This window comes from Chenopodium album, chromosome 17 (genome assembly GCF_948465745.1).
Source record: "Chenopodium album chromosome 17, dcCheAlbu1.1, whole genome shotgun sequence".
NCBI lineage: Eukaryota > Viridiplantae > Streptophyta > Magnoliopsida > Caryophyllales > Amaranthaceae > Chenopodium > Chenopodium album.
The window spans coordinates 5,695,772-5,715,339 of NC_137850.1; the positions used below are offsets into that span (position 1 = coordinate 5,695,772).

The following is a 19,568-nucleotide window of genomic DNA, read 5'->3' on the forward strand; positions in this document are numbered from 1 at the left end:
CCACCACACAAGCTCACTCAAGTACCCCATACAAACAAAATGCAACTTAAAAGGTCCTTTTTTCACTTATTGTCCTTTTTCAAAAAGTCGACCACTTAAAAGGTCCTCTTTCACAATTTTCTCATATATATATGATTATTTTCATTAATAAAATAGAATGTCTTTGAGTGTATGAAAATATGAAAATTGTGAATTAGTTCGATTGAATCAAATTGATTTTAAAACATTGCTTTTCTTTTGAAAGGATCAAAATTTACATTTTTTTCTTCTTGTTTAAGTCGAAAAGATAAAAAAAACTTTCTTGAATTAGGTTTACCCTAATTGCTAGTATCTCTTATTGTGGTTTAATCCACATCATTCTTCATCATCTAGGGCTCTCTTACGAGATGTTACTTCATCAAAGACAAATGCAATGATGGTGTGATTGCTCATCGGCTACAACCTATATCTCATCTCAGAACCAACTTGTTAAAATATTCACCAAGACCAAGATTCTACCCATAGAGCGCCACTATTTAAATCAAAGTAGCTGTTTTTTATCATTCAGGATGAAATCCTCAAAAGTCCTGGGATCATATTCTTTTTCTTTTACTACTTTATGCTTGTATATAGTGAATGCTTAGATTTTTTTTTTTTTTTTTTTTTTTTTTTTTTTTTTTTTTTTTTTTTTGGTAAAAAAATGAGGTCTTCTAATATTATAAAATAATTTTACGCCATTTTCTATTCACCTTATTTTTGCTGAAATGAAATTATTTTTAATGAACTATAATTAGGTTTACTAATTAAAACTTATTAATACTGATTCTCTATTATATTTGCTATTTTAAGTTACTAATTTTTATGGATAATAACCTATTTTTAATAAATTGAAATTAATTTTTGTTGAACTATAATTATATTTACTAAAGTGAAGTTATTTTTGCTGTACTGAATTTATTTTTACTAAACTGAAATTATTTTTGTTGAATATTATTATTTTAAGGTGATGAGATTAAAACAAGAACTTAATTTTTTTCTTACTTAGGTGCACTATTTGCACTTTAAATATGTTTGTTTAATTTATATATATTCCCTTTTTTCATACCTATTAATTTATTATCTTCACTTAAAATCTTTTTTTTAGACAAAATTTTTCAAATTGAGAAAATAAATAAGAAACACATAGAGTACTAAAGATGTTATATCTAGTTGTTTTTACTAAAATTTAAGTGGAAAGCTAAACGTCACCCTCAAATATCTAACTAACGCCCGCAAAATAAATTACAATTACAAATTTACCCTTTTTAATAAAAAAAATTACCCCTTCTTCATACTACCTACCACTACCACCTCTTCATACTAACCACCACTACCACCACCACCTCCTCCTCCTCTTTTAACCACCAACTCCTTACCTCCGGTTTCACGATCTACACAGCCGCGGTAATGACGAGTAATTAAGGACAAAGGGAAGTCGGTTGCTGGCGGAGAAAATGTTTTTTTTTATTTTCTGAATTCGCGGCAAATGCCTAGATTTTTCGCACGTCCTAGGCTCAAACGCCTAGTTCATGCGAACAACCGTGTGGTTGTATGAAAAATCTGGGCGTTTGAGGTGAAATGCCTAGTTTTTTAGAATACCCTAGGTTGAAACGCCTAGTTTTTTAGAATACCCTAGGCTGAAACGCCTAGTTTTTTCGAATAGCCTAGGATGTTTCGAAAAAACTAGGCGTTTCAGCCTGGGGTATTCGAAAATTCTTGGCATTTCTTGGGTTTTGAATTTTTTTAAAAAAATTATCGCGACCTACCGATTTCGTACGGTTTGACGAGCCTTTGGCGAGCGTCTAAGGTTGTGTTTCTGGTATTTCGTCGTTGTCCATAAGATCTAACGAATTTGATTTTACAAAATTTAAAAAATTTGTTTGATTTTGAAACTCATGATGGTTGGGGTGGTTGTTCGATGAGCGTTATTGGCCGTTAACCACTAGAGAGAACGGTAAAAAGTTTTGTGTACAGTAAAAGTGTGAAATTGAGGTAAAATTAATTATTTTTATAATCGTTATTATAAGGATAAATACGTAATTTTATTTTATTTTGCGGGCGTGAGTTAGATATTCGAGGACGATATTTAACAACCCCAAATTTAATTATTTATGCTACATTAAAAATATTTTTTTGAACCTAAAATTAAATTATTTTTTCTAATTAAAATCTATCTTTATTGATTCGCTATTATGTTTTCATTCTTTCAAGTTAATGATTTTATACGAATTAGTAAGTATTCTTATTAAACTAAAGTTACTTTTGATGAAGTTAGTTAACAACGGTTTGTTTGTATTTTTTTTAAATAAATATTTTTTGTATTTATGTGATAAAATTTATTATTTTATTCATTAAACGTAAATTATTTATTTTTTATTTTAAAATAAACTGTGAATTTCCTCTCATTCATTATATACTTAGTTAATTAAAATTCCTAATCTCAAAAAAATAATATTTTATATGTAAAAGATTTATACTTTAAAATCTCATTTGCCAATTTTTCACATGTGGCATTTCAATTATTTAATTCTAAAAGAACTTACAAATCTCATATTTAATTGGCTATAACTAAAATTTATAGCCCTACATGGCGCGTTAAGAAAATTTTATCCTACTTGGCTCTTTCATAGGTCAGGATAAAACTCTCCTTTTTATATATACAATTTGGTGCCTAGGCGATGCCGATGCCCAGATGGTTGAAAAACATTTGGCGTAAATGCTAAATACGGTCATATAATCTCTTTTGATGATTTATATAGTAGTGTACTTTTTGTAATTTTGTTTGTAAATAAATATCTATGTTATTATTGACTTGAAATTAATTTTATTGAAATGAAATCATTTATACTGAAGTGAGAGTATTTTTAGAAAACTAAAATTATTTTTACTGATTAGAACTTGTTTTTATATATTCTCTATTTTTCTGAATAAATTAAATCTATCTATGTCATTATTAACTTAAAATTATTTTTATTGAACTTAAATTACTTTTATTGAACTGAAAGTATTTTTTTACCAATGTTCACTATTTTTTATAAAATAAATTAATATATTATTAATGGATCTTATTTTAAAGAACTTTTTAAAATAATTTTATGATGAAAATAGAACCGAGTTATAGGATATTTATTAAAAGTTATGATTAATTTTGTATATATAAAATATTTGAAGTATATCGACAATAAAACTCTATACAACACTTTTCTCTTAAAAAATCTATCCAAAATTCGTTTACTTAGCATCATAGGTGTCATAATAATACTAACTTTTTTCCTACATGGCATGCCACTTGGAGAATTAATGGAATGCTAAGTATCGTTATTTCATGGTCTTGCTGCGAGATCGGCTTTATTTATTAGCGATATAATATGATATTAAATTGTTGTAAGTTAACATTTAGAACTATTCGTCGAGATAAATCTAAGAAGGTTCCGCAATATATTTTTCCCCCAAAAAAAAACTATATGTTTTTTAATGAATATTAGTGAATTTAATCATGGTCAATGTTTTTAAATTTGACCAAATAAATAGTAACCGCGACAAACAAAATGAAATGAAAATAGTATTATTTTGTGACCAATGCTCGAGGTCTTTCCATTTTATAGTACTTATCCAGTTTTGTCCCATTTTTATCTCTTTAACTAATGAGAGTTGCTTGTTAGCCACCTCCTTACGCCCTTCTAATATGAGTTATTTCTAGCATGCACCTACCCCTTCAATTCTTTGACGGAATTCGTCCATTTTATTTCTATACTATGTCCCTTAATTGAATCTATAAAATTATTGCTTGATCACGTGGTCGATCTAAGAATATGCTTCAATCTTTATACTATAAATAATCTATTAACGTTAACAAATTTTCTACAACTTCATAATCTCATAGATTTCAATTCATACACCTCTATTAAGCTTGATTATTAGTATTATTTGACGTCTAGACCAACAACTAATATGATTCTTATGGCACATGACACAACTCCCCTAGTGTTAAACGTAACACGAGGGGAGCCAGAGCTAGTGTGCCCGATTGAACCTACTCCAAAGGAGTTAAAACCTCTCTCAGATATTGATGACCAAGAGGGTCTTCGATTCCATATGCCGGGCATAATGTTTTATAGGGCTGATCCCTCCATGGAAGGGAAAGACCCGGTGAAGGTGGTTAAGGATGCTTTGGCTAAGGCTCTTGTGGTTTTCTACCCTTATGCTGGTCGGTTAGTAGAAGGGCCGAATAGGAAGCTAAGTGTCGAGTGCACGGGTGAGGGTGTGCCCTTCATCGAGGCTAGGGCGGATGCAATGCTTGAAGATTTTGGAGATGAAATTCATCCTCCATTTCCTTTGGAGGATTTGCTTTATGACATTCCAGGTACTAATGGAATGCTTGGCACCCCCTTGCTAATAATTCAGGTACTTAATATTAATCCATGCTCTATAGACTATAGTCCCTTTACTTAATAAAATTTTTATAAGATGGCTATTTGATTGTAATGTGATAATTTCAATGATTGAAAGTAGTATTTCCCATATCTTTGAAAATTTGCCTCATTTATGTTTTTCACTTTATGAAAAGTTGTATTGAGTTACCAACCTACCTTGTGTCTTGTTGGCATATAAATCATTTGCGTGGTAGCACGAAAACAAGTGTTCAAGGGTTAGCAGGAAAAGGAGGGAAATTGACCAAAGAAAAAGTTATATTGAGTTATAGATAGATTTGTATTCTAGTATGTGATTTTAAGGAAAATAAAACAAATTAAATATATTAGGGTTCGTTATTACTGTGGTTTTCTGTTTTTTGGTTTTTTGTTTTTTAAAAGTATATGATATATGTCCCATAATAAATCAAAACTTATTTAAACTTATTAAAATCATGATAATTTTGAAAACTGACAACAGAATAGTGGAAATACCTTTTTCTTGTTTCCTGTTTTTGGTTTTAAAAAAAAACAAGAAACTGAAAACCAAAAATGAATCCAAACAAGCCCTTAAGGACGGGGTATCATATAGTTTTATTGGTAATTTACAACTATTCTTCATCCAAATGACCTAATTTCTTGCATAGCCTTGTTTCCATTGATTTTATAAATTTTTAAAGGAAAATTTGTTCAAAAGGACCACCTAAATAGTTTCTTTTGTTTAGAATGATCTAATAAGAAAAAGGTTATTTAAAAGGACCACATAAGACGATTTGAGATGACAAGGAGGACCAAATCCAATTTCCAGGGAATTCGGCGTTGACTGTTACGTGCCAGGCACGTGACTCATTAAGTTGACCAAAAAAAAAAAATTCTCTCTTTTTTCCCCCTCTTTCCCCCAATTGTTGCCTTTCTTCTCCTTTCTCTCTCCTGGCCTCTAAGCAGACAATTTACTTTAATTCACCATTTTCGTACTGCTAAAACTCCCAATGTTCGTCAACTTGCTGTTTTATTTCGTATGAAGGTTACTGGGCATTGGGCTAAGCTTAATCCTCATCTTCGTCAACTTTTTAAGCAATCTCTTATTGATAGCATTACTATGGAGCACAGGTTTTCTTTCTCTCTGCTTTCGATTCTCTTCTTGTATTTTGATGGAAAAATGTCTGATTTTTTTGAAGAATTGAGATGATTTGAAGTAAGGTGTGTAATGGAGGAATTAAGTCGATAATGGGTGATTGAGTAATACGTTTGATATGTAATGGGTAATTGAGGAATTAGTTTGATAATTGGTAATTTTGGAATTGGTTTGATAATGGGTAATTGAGGAATTAGCTTGATGATGAGTAATTGTGGAGCTAGTTTGATGATGGGTAATTGTGGAGCTAATTTGATAATGGTTAATTATAAATTAATTGTTGTTGTTAGGTTTTTAATCGTATATAATGAGTTATGCAATCAATGAAATTTGATAAGAATGTTGTTTGGGTCCAATTTAGTCCAATTGGGCCAAGTCATTAAATGATCCAATTAGAAGCCCAAGGTCAAGGTTCAACTCTCCAAATAGTGCTAAAGTCAAGATCAGTCCACGAAGCATGTCAATTGGGCCCAAGCCCACTTCTCCCATATATGCCAAGGTATAAAAGCCTTCAATATTACATTTGAAAACGACACAACAAAGCCTCAAGCAATTAATTCTCTTGCATAGCTTTCTCTCTCTACACATTGTACTAACTTTAGCATCGGAGGGGCCTTCCTCGGCAACACCCCCGAGGCTAGTTTACGTGTGCTTGCTGTGCAGGAAACCCTCGGTCCATCATCACTTGGATCGAGCCCAGTCTTCACCACCTCATTGGACCTTCGGCAAGGTCCCATTGTTTTTACCCGAAACAATTTGGCGCCGTCTGTGGGGAAGACTTTCAAAAAATCTTTAAGCCGATTCCAATCGTTCTACCTCAATCTTAGTTCCAATGGCTAAGAATCGCAAGAACAAAAACGACGGGGCTTCTCCTCCGAGAAAGCGCCGAAAGTCACTAGGAGGGGGTCCCTCGGAACGCCCCACTCCTAGTCTAACTCCTCGGGATAGGAGCCCCTCCGCGGGACCCGATTCTCACGAGGAGCCAAGGGAGAGATCCGAATCTCCTATCATCCAGTCCAGTCATCCGCCGAGCCCGCCTCGGTTAAATGAGGACGGCTGGTCCAGTCAAAGGACTCAATCTCATGCCCGGAGCCAATCTCGGAGCATTCGCACCAACTCTCGCTCTCAGCCGAGGACACCCTTGACGGGACCCAACTCGGAAGAGGTAGTGAGAGCCCTAGCGGTCCTCATGGAAGCCATGAAGGCCCAAAATGTGCCACCTCCACGCGGCCGAACACCTCCGCAAACCAGAAACCAGCGGAGATGCCTCGGCCAGGAGGGGGGGAAACTCTCCTCTTTTAAGGAGCTTGGCGAATGGGAAGAGGATACTTGGAGAACCGAGAGGGAGAAAAACAGGAACTCTCATTTCTTCAGGGATTCCTCCCTCCAGCTCACCACGAGCCGGACCCATAAAAGCAGCAGTTCTGCCTCTCGGCCGGAAACTGCTCGCCGAAGCGTTCACGACCGGCTCGGCGATAGGGAGCGGAGTGTGCACAGTCGCCTCTCCTACCCTGCAGCCGAGGCCCAGACCTCCCAGCCCGGGACGAAAACCACTTCTACCTCTCTGAGAGGGCGGAGCGCGGTCCCTTCGGCTGGGAATAAGGGCAAAGCCGTGATGCTGCCTTCCAGTTCTCCATTCGAGCAATGGATATTGGAATCCCATGTGCCGACGGTCAAAATCCCGTCGCACATTACCTACGATGGAACTTCGGATCCGAAGGACCATGTTGCCTCGTACGAGGCTCATATGCATCTTTGCCCCAGGTCCGAAGCAACTTGGTGCAAGTATTTCCCAACCACTCTCAAGGGGGTCGCGCAAGCGTGGATCTCCAAGGGAGTAAAAGAGGGCTCAATTACTGGGTGGGACGATCTGTCCTCCAAGTTCAAGAGCAAGTTTTCCACGGCAAACCGCCGGGAAAAGACTACTGCAGAGCTCATGGGCCTGCAGCAAGGCGAGGCCGAGAGCCTCCGAGATTACCTAACCCGCTTCAGCAATGAATCATCCAGCATTTCTCAGCTGGACCAAGGGCTGGCAGTCTTCGCCCTTCAGCACGGTCTCAAAACTGGGCCATTCTCAGACTTCATGGTCATGAATTCACCTCAGACCTTGGAGGAGGCATTGAGCGCCTCGGACAAGTTCATCCGAGCTGAGGAGTGGAACAAAGCAAAAACCCAACCCCAATCTGGGGGAGGGAAACAAAAACAAGGACCCTCGTCTGAAGGCCAAGGCCAAAAGGCAAAGGGAAAGGCGAAAGCCTCGGAACAATCTTCGGCCAACGAGTCGAAGAAGGAAAAATCTGCTCCTTTCCAGGGCAGATACGAATCTTACACTCCGCTCTCTCTTCCGCGCGCTAAGATTTACAGCGTGACGAAGGAGGAGCAGAGTTACAGAAAGCCGAGACCGCTCCCAGAGTGGTATCAGCGCAAGAATAAAAATCAGTGGTGTGAGTTCCATGAATCACCGGGACACAACACTGAAGAATGTATCCAGCTGAAGAACCAAATCGAGGATATGGTCCGGAAAGGGTACTTGAAAAAATATATCGCGGATCACCGCGAGAAAAAAGAGGCCGAGAAGCTTGAGAAAGACTCTCGGCAAGAAATTGACTTCCCCCGAAAGAACAGCAAAGCTGCGGAAGGAAAATTCCCTCCAATCCATGTTATCTCGGGAGGAATATGCTCTCGGAAGGAGCACAAACGTCACCTCAGGGCTCTGACCCATCAGGTGAATCATGCTGATATACAGCCACCCCAGTCACCGGTGCCGAACATGACGTTCACAGCCGCTGACTGTCGGGGGGTGACGTACCCTCACGAGGACCCGTTGGTGATAATCGCCACGGTGGCCAACCACGACGTCAGCAAAGTCTTAGTTGACGGTGGTAGCGGGGCAAATATTTTGTTCCGGAAGGCCTACAATCAAATCAAGCTGAAGCCCAAGCACCTCACGCCGGTACCCTACCCGGTATCCGGATTCAATGGGGCTTCAACTTATCCTGATGGGAAGGTCCTACTTCCTGTCACTATCGGCTGCGACGAAGCAGCTAGGAATGTCATGACCGAATTTCTGGTCATCGATGCTCCTTCAGTGTACAACGTGATCTTGGGGAGACCCATAATTCACGAGATCCAAGGGGTTGTCTCAACCTATCATCAGCTGATGATTTACGTTTCAGACGTCGGCTTCCCCGAAAGGATCCAGGGCAGCCAAAAGGAAGCCCGAAGGTGCAACTACCTCAAGCCATCCACTAGTCGCCCAGAAAGCGATGATGAGGATGAGGAGGAGAAAGAAAAAGAAAAAGAGCCGAGCACGAAGAAGCCGAAAGGCCTAAGTGCTTCGGCACAAGGTTCTGTACCCAAAGAAAAAGGGTCAGAAAAAGAAAAGGCAAGCTCTTCATCTGAGCCGAAAGACTCAGAGAGCCAGCCGAAGAAAAAGTCTGGGACACCTGCTGACATAGACAGCAGGCCAGATAACGAAGAGTCTGGCCCCGCTTCAATGGAGCTAGACCAGCAGACCGAAACGGTCGAGTTGTCCGAAGGAGACGCTGACAAATGTGTAGCAATCGGGATGGACCTTGATCCGAACACCCGTTGTGAACTTATTCAGCTCCTCCGGGACAACAGAGATGTGTTTGCTTTCTCGGCAGCTGATATGCCCGGGATAAGTCCAGACCTCATCTCCCATAAGCTTAACGTCGACCCAACGTGTCGGTCAGTTAAGCAAAAGAAGCGGAATTACTCCGCAAATAAGAACCGAGACATCGCAGCCGAGGTCAAAAAATTGCTGGACGCAGGTTTCATTGAACCTTGTCAGTATCCAGAATGGCTGGCCAATGTGGTGATGGTTCAGAAATCCAATGGTACCTGGAGAATGTGCGTTGACTTCACGGACCTAAATAAGGCTTGTCCGAAGGATTTCTATCCCTTGCCGAAATCGATCAGCTAGTCGACTCGACGAGCGGTCACGCCTTGCTTAGTTTCATGGACGCATTCTCAGGGTATCATCAGATCTTCATGCACCCCGACGACCGAGCAAAGACGGCATTCGTCACGAACGTCGGGGTGTACAATTACAAAATGATGCCCTTCGGATTGAAAAATGCGGGGGCAACGTATCAAAGGCTGGTGGATCAGGTTTTTGCCGATCAGAAAGGCCGAAACATGGAAGTCTATGTGGACGATTCAATCGTCAAAAGCAAAAAATCTGAAGACCATGTTAAGGACCTAGCTGAAACCTTCGCCACCTTAAGGAAACATCAAATGAAGCTGAATCCGAAGAAGTGTGTCTTCGGGGTGAAGTCAGGGAAGTTCCTTGGATTCATGGTCAGCAAGAGGGGGATTGATGCCAACCCCTCCAAAGTCAAAGCAGCCCTAGATCTTCCTGAGCCGAAAACAAAAAGGGACGTTCAGCGGCTCACCGGAAGAATGGCAGCCCTCTCGAGGTTCATTTCAAGAGCTTCGGATAAGGGGTTACCCTTCTTCAAAGCCCTGAAACTTCCAAAAACAAAGGAGCTCATTTGGGAAGAAGAGCAAAAAGAGGCCTTCAAGCAGCTTCGGGAGCATCTGGCTCAGCTCCCAACTCTGGCTAGTCCAGTGGAGGGAGAAACTTTATACCTGTACGTGGCTGTTAGCCCAGCTACCATCAGTGCAGTGCTGCTGAGGGAAGAAAATAAAATTCAGCAACCGATCTATTTCATCAGTCATACTCTGACAGATGCCGAGACCCGTTACCCTCTACTCGAAAAAATCGCTTTTGCAGTAGTGGTAGCCGCTCGGAAGTTGAGGCCCTATTTTGATTGTCATCAGATAGTGGTTTTCACTGATCAGCCGCTGGAAAAAATTCTCGGCAAAGTAGAAAGATCTGGTAGGCTGGCCAAGTGGGCCTTCGAGCTCACTGAATTCAGCATCAGCTACCAGCCGAGAGCAGCCATCAAGGCTCAGGCTCTAGCGGACTTCCTGGCCGAATGCTCGTACCAGGAGACGTTGGATGATGAAAAGAAAATCTGGACCGTGTTTACGGATGGATCCTCCACCGTAAATGGTTCGGGGGCAGGGGTAGTGATAACCTCCCCAGAGGGCAAATCCTTCGAGTATGCACTAAAATTTTCTTTCAAGGCTTCGAACAACGAAGCTGAATACGAGGCGGCAATTGCAGGCCTAGAATTGTGCATCTCTTTGGAAGCCGAGCATGTCTGTCTGAAAACAGACTCTCAGCTAGTTGCATATCAGATTGGTGGCAGTTATGAGGCCAAAGAGCCCTCCATGATAAATTACCTTGCCAAAATCAAATCAGTTATGGCAAAGCTGAGAACCTTTGAAGTGCAGCTGATCCCAAGGGGTCAGAACGCTCAAGCCGATGCACTCTCCAAACTTGCCAGTTCAACTCTCACCGAGCTGAACAGATCTGTATATGTGGAGGTGCGCCGAGAAAGAAGTGTCGACGAAGCACCCGAAGTGTGCTGCGCCGACCCAGAGCCCAGCTGGATGGACCCCATCCTAGCTTTCAAGCTTCGGGGAGAGATTCCCGAAGACAGAATTTTGGCCTCCAAGCTGAAGAGAACTAGCTCAAGGTTCATCGTCTTCAGAGGAGAGCTCCTGAAAAAATCCTTCTCAGCCCCGTTGCTGAAATGCGTGGGACCAACAGATGCAGATTACATTCTTCGGGAAATTCACCTCGGCATCTGTGGGAACCACATCGGGGGAAGGGCCTTAGCCCATAAGGCATTAAGGGCCGGATATTACTGGCCCACCATGATCTCAGACGCTAAGGAGCTGGTCAGAAAATGCGAGAAGTGTCAAAAATTTGCACCAGTCATCCATCAGCCAGCTAGAGACCTTCAGCCGATCCTTAATCCGCTTCCATTTGCCCAATGGGGGTTGGATATTTTGGGACCATTTCCAGATGCACCCTATCAGAAAAGATGGTTAATAGTCGGCATCGACTATTTCAGCAAATGGATTGAGGCTGAGGCAGCCTCGAATATCACAGAGCAAACTGTCAGGAAATTTATCTGGCAAAATATTATTACTCGTTTTGGTATTCCGAGGGTTTTTGTCTTCGATCATGGAAGGCAATTTGACAATCTACCGCTGAGGCGGTACACAGATCAATTCGGCATCAAATTGGCATATTCGGCAGTGTGTCATCCACAAAGTAATGGCCAAGCCGAAGCCGCAAATAAGCAAATCCTCAACGCTTTGAAGAAAAGGGTTGAAGATCAAAAGTCCAAGTGGATAGAGGAGCTTCCAGGAACCCTCTGGTCACTTCGGACAACTGAAAAAGAGGCAACGGGCTGTTCACCTTTTGAGCTGGTGTATGGCGCTGAAGCCGTTCTGCCAGTGGAAATCGGCTCTGAAAGTTTAAGAGTGCACCATTTCTCGGCTGAGAACGAACAACTTATGAAGGAATCCCTTGATTTCCTCGACGAAGTGAGGGACTCAGCTCGAGACAGAATGGCTGCTTATAAGCAGAGAATCAGCAAATTTTACAACCGAAGGGTCCACGCAAGGCCTCTCAGAATTGGAGACCTTGTTCTTCGGAATGCTGCTGCAGTTCAAAAAAGCCGAATTCATGGGAAACTCTCAGCTGCATGGGAGGGACCTTACGAAATTTATGATGAGCTTCAGCCAGGGACATACCGACTTCGGCAGTTGGACGGAACTGAGCTGAAAAATCATTGGAACGCCGATGTACTTAAGAAATACCATGTGTAAACCCTTCGGGGCGAAAAAAATCTTTGTAAGTACATTTTGAATTATTAATGAAAGGCCTCAGAGCCACCATTTCAACAATAATTTTCAACATTTTATGCTTTCAAGTTTTCATTTGGCTATCTACTCTTTAAGGGCTTTTATTCAGCCTTGTCTGAGACCTTCGCCTTCGGCTAACTGGGTTTCAGATTGCTGACAAGCTCGTCTTTTTAAAGAACCCTGGTCTTTCAGCTGAAGTTCAACTTCAGTAAGACTTGTTCTCCAAAGACATTGAGTCCATGGACAAATCTGGGATATTGCCTTAACTGAGCCCCGTATCCCAGAAAGCCATTATCTGAGACATTGCCTTCAGTTGGCCTTGTGTTTCAGGTATCCATTTTTATAGATAGACAGAAAATCAAGCATAACATCAACCATTAAAGTTTTTTATTTCAGTCCAGCTTGGAACTTTCACCTTCGGGTAATTGGGTTCCAGACTGCTGATAAATTTGTCTTATTAAGGAAATCTGGTCTTTCAGCTGAGGATCAACTTCAGTAAGACTTGTTCCTCAAAGACTCTATGGACAAATCTGGGATACTGCCTTAACTGAGCCTTGTATCCCAGAGGGCCATTGTCTGAGACATTGCCTTCGGTTGGCCCTGTGTCTTAGATATCCATTTTTGTTCAGCTTCGGCTGAAGATCTCAAATCCAACCCAGCAATCCAAAGACTTGGATCTTCAGATTACTGGGGGGGCAAGGAGCACTGCCAATGCAAATTCATCTTCAGCATAATTCTTCAGACGAAGTACTTAGCAAACTTTACGAAGATTTTTCAAAACTCAGAAACAGTAAAGCATACAAGCTAAGGCAAAGCAGTTGAAGAAAATGCATCAGATTAATAAGGCTCATTATAAAATAAAATGAGCTACAAAGTGCAAATATTCAAAGAAAGCAATATCGGCAGCCGTCCACAAACGGAAAATACAGCTGTCGAAGTACATGCAAAAGCAATAAAGCAGTTTGTACATCAAGGCAAGCTGAAGCAAAAAACAAGGCAAAAAATTTCAGAAGCGGCAAGTCTAAAGTTGAGCGCAGATGAACCGCAAGATTCTGAAGACGACTGCCCGAGTTCCTATGCTTCGGCCCGGGGATCAGACTGATCAGCAATGCTGGCTTCAGCTCCAGCAGCAGATGAAGCAGGTTGTGCACCCTGCTGAGCCTCCCTTCTCTCTTCCTCTTCCTCAGCTTCCTCAGCTGCAAGAATCTCAGCTTCGGCCTGAGTTGGGAACTTCATATGGGGATCTTCTGGATCCTGGCTCCATTCAGCACACTTGGACCAGTCCAGATTTGGCTCAGCATGGAGACAGAGTCTTCGGCATACTCTGAACCCGTTCTTAAAACCCATTTCGTACTCTTCTTGAGTATAAAGGCGGGTCTTGAGCAGGGCTTCAGCGTCTGCCAGCTTCTTTTGTACCTCCTCCAAGCTTTTCTTGGATTGATTTAGCTCTTCAGCGAGCTCGGAAGAGGTACCCTTCTGCTTGTTCAGCTCTTGCTGAACCTCTGAAGCTTCAGCCCTCAGTTGAGTCAGCTCTTCATCTCTGACCCTCAGCTGATCCTCAGCCTCTTTAAGCTTCGCTCTCTCAGCTTCGGCAGCAGCAGCAACCTCTGAGAGTTGGACGTTCTGGGCTTGGAGCTGTTCTTCAGCAGCCATCCTACTGGCTTCTGAAGCTTCTAGTCTTTGCTGCACCTCAGCCTGTGCAGTAGCTCCGTCCCTGATTCGGCTTTCAATGGCAGCCTTGAACTTGGTGACGTCCACTCCCATGTGGTCCCGGAGGAAGTTCTCCCCCTCTATCAGCGGGGGGAAAACCTCCTCCTCCATCGCAGTGCAGAAGGTCTGGAGGGCTTCAGCAGCTTTCCTTTCATATTCCTCTCCCTCCCTCTGCCTTTCCTCGGCTGCTGCCTGCTTCAGCTTAGCAAGCTTCAGCTCTTCAAGAGCTACCTTGTGGGCGTGCTCAGCCTCGTCAACCCTATCTTGTAGGGAATCTATCAGCTCTACAGTAAGAGTCTGATTGTGCACAAACTGGAAAGCGAAGGCACAACTCAGTAAAAAAAAAAAAAAAAAAAAAAAAAAAAAAAAAAAAAAAAAAAAAAACTTGAAACTGAAGAGCTAGGTAGGAAAATCAGAGGCACGTGTAAGGATTTACCTGCATCATCAGCAGCTGATTCGTCCTTGCAGGGTCTGGAACAGATCTGCTGGATTCACCCATCCCAGCAGTGGCCTTCAGCGACCAGGCCCTTGCCCTGTCTACTTCGGACATCCCAGCAAAATTGCCGAAGTAGGCTTCTGCACCTTCTCGGTTCTGGCCCCAAATGGTATCCCAGATATGCTCTGGAATTGGAATTCGGGGGGCCGAGAACCCCATATCTCCAGAATGCAGCGTCTGGAATGAGGGGAAGGAAGACTCAGGAACCTCCTGAACCCTTCGGGGTTCAGCGCCCCCTCCTTCAGCTGTCTCTTCTTCCTTCTCAGCAGAGTCGATTGTGATGACCTCTGCTTCAGGTTTGAGGACGAGGGCCTCAACCTCTCTGGCAATCTCAGCTGAGAAGCCCTCAGCAGCGGGCTTCTCAGCGCTTTCAGCATTGTGCCCTTCGACACCATCCATTGTTCCCTCAGCTGGGACCCCTCCCTTTGGATCGGGAGTCTTCTGGTCCACCTCCATTTCAGGAGGTGGGGGAGGGGTCTTCGGCGGAGATTGCGGTGGTGGTGGGGGAACCCTCGGCAATTCGCCGCCTTCCTCGGGCTCCCTTATGTTGATGCCGCCTGGCCTCGGCCCCATTTGGAAGTCATGAGGGCCGATGATAGCCATCCGTCTCCTTTTCCGAAGGGGCTGTTCGTCCATATCCAATTCCGAGGAGTCCTCTTGGATTTGATCTTCGGGACGAACAGGAGCTTTTCCTTCTCTGTGATTTTTGCTCCCTTCGGATTGCAAGAAACAGGGAGGGCAAGAAGAGTGAGTAAAAAAAAAAAAAAAAAAGAAAAGAAGAAATTTCAAAGCTAATAAGTAAACTCACCGAGGTCTCCAGCAAAGCCTCGTCTTCTTTCTCAGCTGCCCTGGCTGCCGCTGATTCTTCGGCAGCCCTGGAGGTCCCTTCTCCTCCTTCAAAAGCTTCAAAAGCCCGTGCAACCTCCTCGGCTGTACGGGCAGCTTCAAGCTCCTCGGCTAGCAACTGGAGCCAAGGGTCTCTCTTCTTCCACCAAGGCTTCTGCCTCTGATACAGGGCAACAGCCTCTATTTGGAAATGAGAGTGGTCTAGATGGACCTCCCTGTGCTTGGAGTCGGTGATAGCGGGGGCCCGGTCGAGAATAACTCGCTCTTGGCTGACGCCGAGGCGGTTGTAGTCGATGCCGACGTTCGTCTCGTTCCGCTCTGAGTACAGGAAAAGAACAAAGGTCAGTTCGGCAAAATAAAAATGCTGGATCGGCTCAGCAGGAAAGTGCAAAACAAAGTCCTTGCTAAGAGTAAGTAACAAAGGCCTCGGCCCCAGCCGAAGAAACTTACCATCCCTGAACTTTCGGCTGAGGCCGACAGCTGCTAGCATGTGCTCTTGGAAAATGTAGTGGTTATCCGGGAGCCAAGTCTCCGGGATACACTTCATTCGGCCCCCAGCGCCCCCAGGATTCAGCCTTCGGCCGAAGATATTTTGCTGGTCAAGGTGCAGGTCTGGGCCTGTATCTTCGGGAGGGCCTAGACTTCCCATTTCAGGGTCAGGATCAGATAGATACCTGGGAGCGCTGAAGACGTAAGGATGGGCAGGATCAGTGGGCGCCCTAACCCATATCCATTGGCCCCTCCATTCCTTATCCGAGGAATCATTCGGCCACATGGTTAGATACTGGGGCCGAGACTCAATTCGGTACCACCCAGGACCATGATCACCGTGCCCACTTTGAGTGTTAGGCACTAGCCGATGAAGCTTTTTGAAGCAGTGGAGGTTCGGTACATATCTGAAAAACTTACAGACCCACAAGTACGTCATCACCCTTCGGATGCTGACGGGAGTTAGCTGGCACAGGGAGACCCTGTAGTGGATCAGCAAGTCTCGGACAAATGTGTCCAGAGGAAACCTCAGCCCATACTGGAGTTGTCTTGTGTACACCCCCACATACCCCGGGGGTGGACGATGGATTCTATCAGATGCAACGGGCATTCTGCACCAATACCCATCAGCTTCCATTATACCGTAGTGCAGCTCTATTTGTTCGGCAAACCGATACACCTCGGCGTGCTGTACCCACCAATGGTAGGGACGGTTCTTTATCATGGCTGAAGCTACTTCGGCGTCCTGCCATTCCTGAAATCCAGGAAGGACATCCCAAAGTTGAGCGGGAGCTACTTCGTCCTGCCCAGAGACGCTCGGCTCCTCCGATCCTTCAGGAGGCGCCGATGAAATTGGGGTCGCCCTAATTCCTTCAGCAGGGTCAGACCCCACTTCTTGTCCGTTCCAGGTCCCGGTCCTATTCCTGGGATCGGGGAATTGCCTTGCCCTTCTTGGAGCACGGGCTCTACCTCTGACTCCTCTCACCATTGTTGGTTTTTCGAAGAAAAATCGAAAGGAAAGGGGGAAGGAGTTCAAATTCGAAGAAAATTAAACAAAAATTAGAGGAAATTACCTTTATCTGAAGCGGAATTCGCCGATCTACAAGTTCGGAATGACGAATTCCGGTTCCTAAGATTATTTCTCGGGGATTCGGCGAAGTTTTGATGCGGATTCGGGGATTCTTTTGCGGGGTTCAAGCTCGTGTTGGTGAAGAAATGAGGAAAGAGTGCGTCCCTTTTGGTTTTATTTCCGGAAGTGGGAATTTTGGGGGGTTCACGCTTAAATTTGCTCTTAAATTCCTCATTAAGTAACCGTTAAACACGTTTCCCCGTAATTAGTGATTAACTACCCATTATCCGTCCAGCTTCCACAAATTATCCACCCAACAGCCGTTATCTCACTAATGGCGGTTTAAATTTAAATCTTTTTGGATTAATTAAATCATTTACTTCCCTCCTTTTTTCTGGTTAATTAAACCCGACCCGTCATTCTTCCAAATCGGGTCTGGGGGGCAAGTTGTTTGGGTCCAATTTAGTCCAATTGGGCCAAGTCATTAAATGATCCAATTAGAAGCCCAAGGTCAAGGTTCAACTCTCCAAATAGTGCTAAAGTCAAGATCAGTCCACGAAGCATGTCAATTGGGCCCAAGCCCACTTCTCCCATATATGCCAAGGTATAAAAGCCTTCAATATTACATTTGAAAACGACACAACAAAGCCTCAAGCAATTAATTCTCTTGCATAGCTTTCTCTCTCTACACATTGTACTAACTTTAGCATCGGAGGGGCCTTCCTCGGCAACACCCCCGAGGCTAGTTTACGTGTGCTTGCTGTGCAGGAAACCCTCGGTCCATCATCACTTGGATCGAGCCCAGTCTTCACCACCTCATTGGACCTTCGGCAAGATATATCTTTTCTCATTTATATTAATTGTGCGAAAATTAGACTTGATGTTTCAAGATATATCTTTTCTCATTTATATTAATTGTTTGCATATTGAAGCAACCACATTGAAATTTGGGATAGCTTTTAGCAACTCCAAACCTCTCATGTTATGCTTATTTAGCTTAATTGGTGGTAAAATCAGGAGAGGTGGAAACAATGATCATCAAGAAAATATGTTTTCATGTTTGATCGTTTGATTTGGATGATTTCTTGGTTCAAAAAAACTTCAGACAAGTTTTTTTCAAGAGAGGGAGAATGATGCGGATAAAGCATCAATAATTTAAGAGTCTAGATTTATTTTCTTTAGGGTTTATTTTCGATATTCGTGTCATTTACTTAGGGATAAAAATTAGGAAAAATTATCTTTTTATAAGATATCATTAGAGTTATTTCTTACAAGATATAACTAGAATTTGTTAGGATTTAATTTTATCTTTTAATTTTATTTAGGACTTTTTGTGAAAAACTACCTTATATACATCAAATTTTGTGAAAAACTACCTTATAAAATAAATGTTGTAAGAAACTACCTTACAAAAGCTAAATGTTATAAGTTGCTACCACTTGCATAATTTAACAATGAAAGAGAAGGGAGAACTAGGGGTTATAAGGGGGCTATGGAGAAATTGGGTGGTAAAAGGAGAAACAATGATTGAAAATGAATCATTAAACCATTTAAACGTCTCTTATTAAATGCAATAATTCGGCAAAATGTAGCTTTTTACAATATTAATTGTTTTATAAGGTAGTTTTTTGCAACATTTATTGTTTAAAAGGTAGTTTCTTACAACATATTTTAGATAAGGTAGTTTTTCACAAAAATTGACTTGTATAAGGTACTTCTTCACAAAAAGTCCTTTTATTTATCATATGGAACATGGGATTGTATGCCTATATATATAAAGAAAATTGTGAAAAAGGACTTTTTAAGTGAAAACTTGTGAAAAAGGACCTTTTAAATTGCATTTGTATGGGGTACTTGGGAGAGCTTGTGTGGTGGTCAACGCCGGAGCTCCGGCGTTGACTATCACGTGTTAGTCACATGATTTATTTTTTTTAAAAAAATCCCCAAATTTCCCTCCTTTTCCGACCTAACTAAATTTCCCTCCACCAAAGGGTTAGGTCGGGAAAGGAGGGAAATTTGGGGATTTTTTTTTTTTAAAAAATTTAAACAAGTCACGTCACTAACACATGATAGTCAAGCTGGAGCTCCGACGTTGACCACCACACAAGCTCACTCAAGTACCCCATACAAACAAAATGCAACTTAAAAGGTCCTTTTTTCACTTATTGTCCTTTTTCAAAAAGTCGACCACTTAAAAGGTCCTCTTTCACAATTTTCTCATATATATATGATTATTTTCATTAATAAAATAGAATGTCTTTGAGTGTATGAAAATATGAAAATTGTGAATTAGTTCGATTGAATCAAATTGATTTTAAAACATTGCTTTTCTTTTGAAAGGATCAAAATTTACATTTTTTTCTTCTTGTTTAAGTCGAAAAGATAAAAAAAACTTTCTTGAATTAGGTTTACCCTAATTGCTAGTATCTCTTATTGTGGTTTAATCCACATCATTCTTCATCATCTAGGGCTCTCTTACGAGATGTTACTTCATCAAAGACAAATGCAATGATGGTGTGATTGCTCATCGGCTACAACCTATATCTCATCTCAGAACCAACTTGTTAAAATATTCACCAAGACCAAGATTCTACCCATAGAGCGCCACTATTTAAATCAAAGTAGCTGTTTTTTATCATTCAGGAT

General features: G+C 42.1%; 1 pseudogene; it reads left to right on the forward strand.

Annotated features, from left to right (window-relative positions):
• The first annotated feature begins 3,969 nt into the window (after window positions 1–3,969).
• Window positions 3,970–5,616, forward strand: LOC145588567 (methanol O-anthraniloyltransferase pseudogene; annotated as a pseudogene).
• The last annotated feature ends 13,952 nt before the right edge of the window (window positions 5,617–19,568 follow it).